Source organism: Podarcis gaigeae, assembly GCF_964106915.1.
Source record: "Podarcis gaigeae genome assembly, chromosome: 12".
Taxonomy (NCBI): Eukaryota; Metazoa; Chordata; class Lepidosauria; order Squamata; family Lacertidae; genus Podarcis; species Podarcis gaigeae.
The window spans coordinates 57,298,663-57,308,317 of NC_139688.1; positions in this window are offsets into that span (position 1 = coordinate 57,298,663).

Below are 9,655 nucleotides of genomic sequence, written 5' to 3' on the forward strand. Positions count from 1 at the left end.
AAGCCTGGGAAAATTAAAGGACAGACCGAGGATAAATTATTTACGGAAGTGTGGAATGGCGTCTGTCCCTATGTGATATGATTTTTGGAGAGTGTTAAACCCACACAGAGGATGTTTGTTTCTAACCCGCTTGTGAAACAGAGATTGCAAAGAAAGGAATATATGATAACAAGAAGATGAAGAAAGTAATATCCGGACTATCTGGACAGAACTGGATAGAACTGTCTAATTAAAGCAGCAATACAAGTGATGCTTGGACCCCCGTTCAGAGCTTGAAGTATGGGTACCCCCAACAAAATTTAAAAATCTGGCTGTATAATTTGGAACTAATATGATTTGGAAATAATGTGATTTGATTGGCCTGTTAATAAAAATTATTATTTTTTTAAAAAAAGAAGCTAGCAGGGGACAGGCAGATCTTTGCATCCACATGTACACCACACAGACGTACATGCAGACATGTAGCAGGCAGGTATGTCTACACTGCGGAACTCCCTGCCTATTGATATCAATCAGGCACCTTCACTGTATGCTTTTTAGGCCCTGCTAAAAACAAGCCTACCCAGATGCTTTAAAAGTCGAGATGAATTTCAATTTAGCATTTTAACTTTTTGCATGTTTTTTTAATTGATTTTATCTTTTTGTAAACCGCATTGAGGGTTCTTGTTGTTGTTCACAATCAAATGGCATATAAAATGTTATGAAATACGGTAAATAAACAACATGTAAGTGCATATCAGTTTGGTTTGTTCTTGCTTTCATTTTTTCATGTATTTTCATTTGTTTTTTATGTTGTATTTTTTTTGTGTGTGAACCACCTCAATATCTATGGATGAAGTGCGGCATAAAAATTTAATAAATAACAACCACACCACATACACACATAGCCAAGTAGGAACCCAAAGGACCCTGTCATCACTGCTCAGCTGGCAGCAGGGGGGCAGAGATGGCTGAGCTCCACTCACCTCCCACTTCAGGAGCAGCTGGAAGCAGAGATTCCCACAAAGGGCTCTTCTGCAGTCCCACTTGCTCTGCCCACAAGGTGGACTGGAGCAGAGGAGACTGGCCAGGCCTCAGAGCAGCCTTTGTGGGCCCCAGACTGACATTTCACTTCCCCCACTATACTATACAGTGGTACCTCAGGTTACATACTCTTCGGGTTACAGATGCTTCAGGTTACAGACTCCACTAACTCAGAAATAGTAACTCGGGTTAAGAACTTTGCTTCAGGATGAGAACAGAAATCACGTGGCGGCAACAGCAGGAGACCCCATTAGCTAAAATGGTACCTCAGGTTAAGAACAGTTTCAGGTTAAGAGCGGACCTCCAGAACGAATTAAGTTCTTAACCTGAGGTAAAAAGGTAAAGGTAAAGGTACCCCTGCCCGTACGGGCCAGTCTTGACAGACTCTGGGGTTGTGCGCCCATCTCACTTAAGAGGCCAGGGGCCAGCGCTGTCCGGAGACACTTCCGGGTCACGTGGCCAGCGTGACATCGCTGCTCTGGCGAGCCAGAGCCGCACACGGAAACGCCGTTTACCTTCCCGCTGGTAAGCGGTCCCTATTTATCTACTTGCACCCGGAGGTGCTTTCGAACTGCTAGGTTGGCAGGCGCTGGGACCGAGCAGCGGGAGCGCACCCCGCCGCAGGGATTCGAACCGCCGACCTTTCGATCGGCAAGTCCTAGGCGCTGAGGCTTTAACCCACAGCGCCACCTGCGTCCCTTAACCTGAGGTACCACTGTACATACTGACCTGAGAGTAAGTCTCACTGATTGCTTGGGGAGCTGCTATTTCAAATTTCTCATCACGTCTTTGATGAAGAAGAACTGTGATGGGATTGCTCTAGTTTTGTGTTAGGCAGAGTGAGGTGGGCACCTCTGTCACCTGATTTTCCATGTCATTAAAGAGCAGGAAGTCAGCGGTTACTGTCATCTGGGCAGCCCAGGACCTCCATATCCACCGCCCAGAGAGGTCACTTTGGTGCTGCTAATGCAACGAAAACAACATGGGAGACAGCAGTTATGAGTTACCGGTCTCTGTGGCCACAGCAGGTGTTGTGATCCTCCAGTGGTTTGACTTCACTCCTGAAGGCGCACATCATTGTCCCTCAAGACAGAAGGAAGCCAACAACAACAACAACAAAATACTATTAATTGTGTTTCTGTGGTCAAGAGGTGGGAAGAGACACAGAAACTGAGGTTCGTAAAACCACATATTGCCATTTGCACCACACCCCTTGCACCATGGGTAGTCAAAGTAAGGCCCGGGGGCCAGATCCGGCCCAATCGCTTTCTAAATCCAACCCACAGACGGTCCAGGATTCATGAGTAGACTGTGTGCTTTTATTTAAAATGCATCTCTGGGTTATTTTTGGGCTATTTTTATTTTTTCCAAAAATATAGTACGACCCCCCACAAGGTCTGAGGCACAGTGGACCTGATAAAAAAGAACAGTTTCAGGTTAAGAACAGACGGACCTCCAGGACGAATCAAGTTCTTAACCTGAGGTAACCACTGTACATACTGACCTGAGACCCTGCTAAAAAAGTTTGCTGCCCCCTGCCTTGCACTATGGCTATCCCTTCACCGTCATTTTATGCCCAGCTCTGCCCAGCCATCCATTTGGCACGGGAAGTGAAAGCACCCCAGGGTACCATCTTTCTGCTTTTGTGTGGGTGCTGCCAACAGGCTTCCCTCAACATGCTTTGGCCCGCAGCTCACATCAGCTCCAGCCAAGATAGCCAATGGTCCAGGTTGATGCGAGTTGTAGTCCACAATATATGGTGGGCACCATGTTTTCTCCTCCTGGGTCAGAAGCTATGTTACTTGGGGCTCATTTGCATCCTCTGCAAAACAAAATCAAGTAGGAGGCAAGGAGAGCCATTGACAAAAATTACTTGAAAAGGTGGAATGAGAGCTGACTCTGCCAGAATGCTCACATTAGGAGGAACATTCTCATGTACGCCCTTGGAACAATGGGAGAGTTGAAGATTTATTGCATGGCCAATTTGACAGCCGTTTTTAACCAGTCAATAAGAACACACCAGATTCTGCCTATACTAGAATAGATGGGAGGTTTATCATCAGTCCAACAATGTGGCTTAATATTGTCTACCAATTCTGTAGTGATCATTAGGTCAGCAGCCAGCTTTCTGCTCTCCTAGCAACTTAGCAAAAGAGCAAGTGACAGACAATTTCAGCCTGAGCTCTGCTGTTTTTTATCATGATGGTCTATATGTTTTTAATAGATTCATATATAGTTTCAATTCTATTAATGCTTAATTGTTTTCCGTCCTACGTTATTAGATGTTCTTATTTTATCCATAAGCAACCTTGAGGCCCTGTCAGGGGAAAAAGGCAGGGTATAAATAGATGTATGATGATGAGAATAATAATCATAATGCAAATTTTGATGCAACTTCCTTTGGCCTTTGCTTAGAGTGTATCGTGACGAACACATTTCTTGCTCTGATGTAGAAAAACAGTTTTGCATTTTAAATATTCTGGATTTTTTTAAAAAAAGTCAGATGTGGAAAACATGCATTTTTGATCCACAATTAGTTTTCCTGGAAGGCCAAAGAGGGGGTGGGGCTAGCTGCCACCCTGTTCCTCTGAGGAAAGAAGGGTCCTTGGCACCGTGCCATCCAGAGGGATTTCCCCACTTGCCAAGCTACTTCCTGAGACAGAAGCAGCTCTTCCTTTAGGAGACAGGCAGGAGCTGCTCTTGCTTCTCACTGCCCATCACCCTCCCTAGCCGAGCAAGCAGCAAAGTGGATAACCACAGGCAAAGCCCACGCACAAGCGCCATACAGTGGTACCTCAGGTTAAGAACTTAATTCGTTTCCGAGGTCCGTTCTTAACCTGAAGCACCACTTTAGCTAATGGGGCCTCCCGCTGCCAGAGCACGATTTCTGTTCTCATCCTGAAGCAAGGTTCTTAACCCAAGGTACTATTTCTGGGTTAGCGGAGTCTGTAACCTGAAGCATCTGTAACCTGAAGTACCGCTGTACTTGGAAACATTTTAGAAACTCTTCCATTACCCCATCCCGCCAGGGCCTATGAATAAATAAGAACGTCATTCATGTAACAAAGATATATTAAACCTTGATACTTAAAGGCTGGCTTCCCATTCGGCTTTATTTAAATCTTCAGAGATTTCCAAGGCCTGCAAGGGGAAAACAGTGATTTGGTCACAAGATGCATTACTAAATGTTTTCTAAAACTTTCTTAATATGTTGATATCATTTCTAACTGACCGAGGACAGAAGTGCATTATGAAGGCTGTATGTGTCAAATTTTTTAAAGCTTTTAGTACATCAAATAGAGATTTTCTGTCACAGAGAGAAAGTGTGGTAGTGCTGGAACTCAAGTGTTTGGAAATGTATTTAAAATCCTTTAGCGCCATCTGGTGCTTACAGTCAATATTTCTTCTTTTCAATCTGAATCCATGGAGGGTGATGGTCATGAGAAATAAAATAGGAGAAAAGTACATTAATTAGGAAGTTACTGTGCAGCCTGAGCACAGCCATGTTGATTCAGAAGTGTGCAATAAGTGGATAGCTCAGCTGGTTAGAACATGGTTTTGACAGCAGCAGTGTTGCAGGTTCAATCCCTGTAAGGCACAGCTGCAGGGAGTTGGAGTAGATGATCCTCAGCATAGCTGTCAACTTTTCCCTTTTCTTGCAAGGAATCCAATTCAGAATAAGAGAATTTCCCTTAAAAAAAAAAAGAAATGTTGACAGCTATGATCTTCAGGGTCCCTTCCTCCTCTATGATCCTATGAGATAAAACTGCAACCTTAAAATCCCACGTGGCGAGAGATCCCTAGCTTACAGCACATTGCACATTTTCTGTTTGTTTGCAATGTTAATGTCAAAATACACAAGCAGCAGCAGCAAAACTAAAATGGGATGGACACAGAAAGGGCAAGTGCATCTCATTTGATGCACTTGCCACACATACTAGATTTCTGAAACAAGAAATAATGGTATGCGGAATATTACTGCAACTATCTTAAGCTCACCTACTATGAAATAAGTCCTGTTTATTTTCATGGGGTAAACTTCCAAACAAGCAAGTTGAGGACTGTAGCCTTATTTTAAAGTATCCAGAGACAAAGTTGCAAAAAAAAAACACCTCAGGAAGAACCTATATAAATGCTGGTCTGGAGAGCAAGGCAGTGTTGCCCATCTGACTGCAACAATATCACTCTTGTCAATATACAGTGGTACCTCGGGTTACATAAGCTTCAGGTTACATATGCTTCAGGTTACAGACTCCACTAACCCAGAAATATTGTCTTGGGTTAAGAACTTTGCTTCAGGATAAGAACAGAAATCGTGCTCCGGCAGCGCGGCGGCAGCAGGAGGCCCCATTAGCTAAAGTGGTCTCCAGGTTAAGAACAGTCTCAGGTTAAGAACAGACCTCCAGAACAAATTAAGTTCTTAACCCGAGGTACCACTGTAGAGGGCATTCGGCAAGACCCAGCTGCCTACTAGATTTGCAAACAGGGTTGCCAACTTTTTTTCTAGGAGAGCTCCTGTGCCTTTAGTCGCCATATGAAAGTCAGAAATTCAACAAGTGAAGCTCTTCCGATGGAAGCAGGCTGGGGAAACTGCCGCCCGCTTGCTGTGCAGCATTAAGCCACAAGGGAGATGGGTGAGAAAGGCAAGCCTATTTGCAGAGCGAGAAATGCTCAAGGTAATGCTTTATTACTTATACAGCAACATTTTCGAGACAATCATCATCACAAGCCTGGCAAATGTGGAATTATATTTGACTGACACACAACTCCGCCGTATTTTGTTTGCAATTTACTCTCATACTCACTTCATGGGGAACCATGTTTGTTTTACAGGCCTAGACATTGGGTATGTTTTGTTTCCTGTTCTTTGTTTCTGATACCCTGCTACAGCTGTTTTTCTAGTCATGCAGCCATTTAAAATGAAACATTTAAAAATATTTACTAATGTTGATATTTCTTCAGCATTTAAGAATGATAACACATCTGTTATCTCAGGAGTAAGTCCATTGATCTTCCAAGTAGACATTGATAGGATCGAACTCTTAATCACTTCCAGGCAGAGTCAAATTTTGAAGTGGGGCCTACCAGTTTGTAGCTCAGTAGTAAAATCGTGTAGTAAAATTGTGATACTACACAATTTTACCCCAAAAAATCCTCAAATCACACCTGGGCAACAAATTCATTGGGGGCACTGAAGGGATTCAGAGTGTGGTCTGTCTTGATAGTCATTCCCTAAATTTTCTGGGCTTGAGGAGATGCCGTAGCTCAGCGGGAGAGACCATGGAGGAAGTCCCTTGTGAAGTTTATGGCATCTCTAGTTAAAAAGGATGAAGTGATGAGGAAAAAACCCTGCCTGGTATCCTGGCAAACGTCTGCCAGTCTGGGTGATCAATACTGACCATTGACCAGGCTTGCTGGGACTGGTCAGAGACGACTGAAGGACCACAAGTTCTCCATCCCTGGCAATTAGAAAGCTTCTTTGCCTGTGCTGGAAAATTCTTCCACTAACAATTCCTCCCTCCTCCCTCCCTTTCTTTTGTTTGTACTGAGAGACAGGAACCACAGTCATTCTGCTTGCCTAGGAAAAGATGAGAAGCACCGATCTGAACCAGCGCCAGGTAGATACAGCATGCCGCTGTCGCTCCTTCCCGCACTGGCTTTGTCTCATTGACAGTTGCTATCACTTGCATCAATAATTTAAAGTCACAGACACCACGGCCATGTAAATAATTTAAAAAAACACTATAACCCCCATCCATCCTTAGCGCAGAAAATCAGCCGGGCTCCAAACTTTTCCTAACTAACATATGTCACAAGGTATCTGCGCCGCAGCCAAGCAGCAACTGCAGCTGGAAATAATATATAGGAAGAAGAATATAGTTTCATAGTATGTTTTGCAGAACAGAGACTTTGTTGAACTGGGGGTATTGCTGTTTTCCCATCTAACTGATGAAACGTGAGAGTCTCAGACTGCTACCAAAATACAATGCATCGCAACAGGGGGAGCTGAAATCCTGTCAGCAGAAATATTCTACAGAAGAATGAGGGCATTATTAAGTTGAAGGAAAACCTTAAATAAATAATCATGGAGTGGGGTCAGGGAGCTCCCAGTGTCTAGGACTCAACTTTGTTGCTCACTCACTCCCCACCCAATCCCCCTCGCCAAGTTTAAAAAGTAACAAGTGGCTGAAAGCACTGGATTCCCCCCCCCCCCCCTTGTCATATTCACTTTTATACATCTGTATAAAAGAATACAAAATCACTTCCTTGCAGAAGAGTTTTCGGATGAGGATGCTTGGATTGTATTATTATTTATTACCATATTTTTTGCTCTATAACACGCACCCGACCATAACACGCACGTAGTTTTTAGAGGAGGAAAATCCGTAGGCATGCCACCCGTAGGCATTCCCTCCATAACACGCACAGACATTTCCCCTTACTTTCTAGGAGGAAAAAAGTGAGTGTTATGGTGCAAAAAATACGGTAATTTTCTATACTGCCCTTCATCCAATGATCACAGGGTGGGTCACAATATTAAAACACAAGAACACACAACATAGTAAGAAACAAAAACAATTTAAGTGCCTTACGCTAAGTTAGATCCATAGCCCAGTGCTGTCTATTTTGGATGGAACTGACTTGTCAGTTCTTGAAGTTAGCTGGGCTGGCAAATAGCTGCACAACGGAAGGATTCTCTGTGATTATGGCTGCTGCTGCTGCTTCTGTCTTCCTCATCTCCTCAGATGGTGCATTGCTCACACGAGTAGACCACTTGGGGGAGACTGAACTACTCTTTGCTCATATTGGCTTGGCTGAAAAAGCCCCACTTGCCCATCTTACATTGAACCTGAAGCCCAGAGCATTTTCTGCAAAATCATATTTATTCATTTATTTCTTCAGACAGACATACCCTGCCTTTTTCCCAAACAGGGACTGAACAGCTAAAGAACAGCTAAGAACATGGAAGGGGGAATCATCATTAAAAAAAACAATGAAACATTTAAACATAATACCATTTAGACAGGTGGATGTGCTTATGATCAGATCAAAACACGCCATGGAGTTGTTGTTATATAGCTCCTAACTGAATGGGGATTTTTGAACCCCTGCCAGAAGAACAACGTGTGTTAGAGAATAATTACAAGAACCAGTAGTGAAATCTATCCACAGACAAGGATGGGATTCCCACCGTTTTGCCATTTCCTTTCCCCTGCAATTCCTGTACTGTTCACAGGAGCGTGGCAAGCAGGAATTTGGCTAGTGAAACTTTTCACTTCACTGTATCAGAGTGCTGGCAAGTTGTTCCTTTTCCCCATGTAACTGTTAAAATGCACCGGCTCTTTGCCCAAAAGGGAGAGAACTGGCCACCCTGAGTGGCTTGAAGGCAACTGGTGCAACTCTGCAGCTCAAGCAGAAGTATAAGCTGCCAGAGGAGGCTTTTTGGAGGAACAGCAAAGCATGTGTGTCCTCACCAGGGCTGCCCCCTGATTAAAGAAAGCATTGATCAGTTCACCTTTAAGGCACTTCATTGAAGCTATCCATTTGCATACAAGAACAAGAATTCTAGAGGAAAAGGCATTCTTTCTTTCTTTGGAGATTAAGTCCTGGTATAGCACATTCCGTTTTAGAAGTGGGGTGTGCAGGTGAGAGAGGGAGGCAGGGAGGGGGTGAATCACTCTTCTAAGATGGCACCAGCCACCTTTTTTATAAGAGTGCACACTAAAAATAATTCAAAACTATTTAAAAAAAATAATAATAAAAATCTGCTGCTCAGCTAACAAGGAGCACATTCATTCAAGAAGGTTCAGGCAAAATAATCTAATTGATTAACTGAAGGCACCTCCAGATGGGTCTTTTAATATGCATTCAGGATTATTTTTGCTCTTGACACTATTGGGGGTGTCATACACACTCACACATTCATTTGCACCCTCATAACATTTTGGGGGAGTCACATGACATCATTAATGATCCGTGCATAGCCTATAGCTTCCTGCTGAAATCCCATCACTTTTCATACTACAAATGTTCTGATTTGTGTTGGTTTTGTTTTGTTGCACTATAGGGCTAGGGTGCCCGGGCAATATGGCAAATTAAAGACATAGCTTCTCCCATGTACTTCTTGCTGATGCTGATACCAGTATTCCTGGGGTGGGTTTCTCTGTGTGTGTGTCTCTCAATCTCTCTCTCTCTCTCTCTCTCTCTCTCTCTCTCTCTCTCTCTCTTTGTGTGTGTGTGTGTGTGTGTGTGTGTGTGTGTGTGTGTGTGTGTGTAAACAAGGGAAGGTTTCTACTTCAGGGTGCATTTGCAATAATTTAATTTCTCCTTTTGCAAAAGTTTCATAGCCAAGCATAAACTAATGTTTTGTTAATTGATAAATGAGCTAAAAAGTTTTTAAAAAATAATCAACCTTTGGGCCAAATTAGATACGATGTTTGTCACATACATAGTCCTAGTATGAAAGATTTAATAATAATAATAATTAGCTGGAGCATATGAGATCAGGACCGGGGGGGGGGGGGAGAGATCCATGGCCGCAATCCCCTGTTAGGTGAAGCCTAGTTTAACAATCCACACTTACCTGAGAGTAAGCTCTATTGAACACAAGGGGATTTACTTACATGTAGAC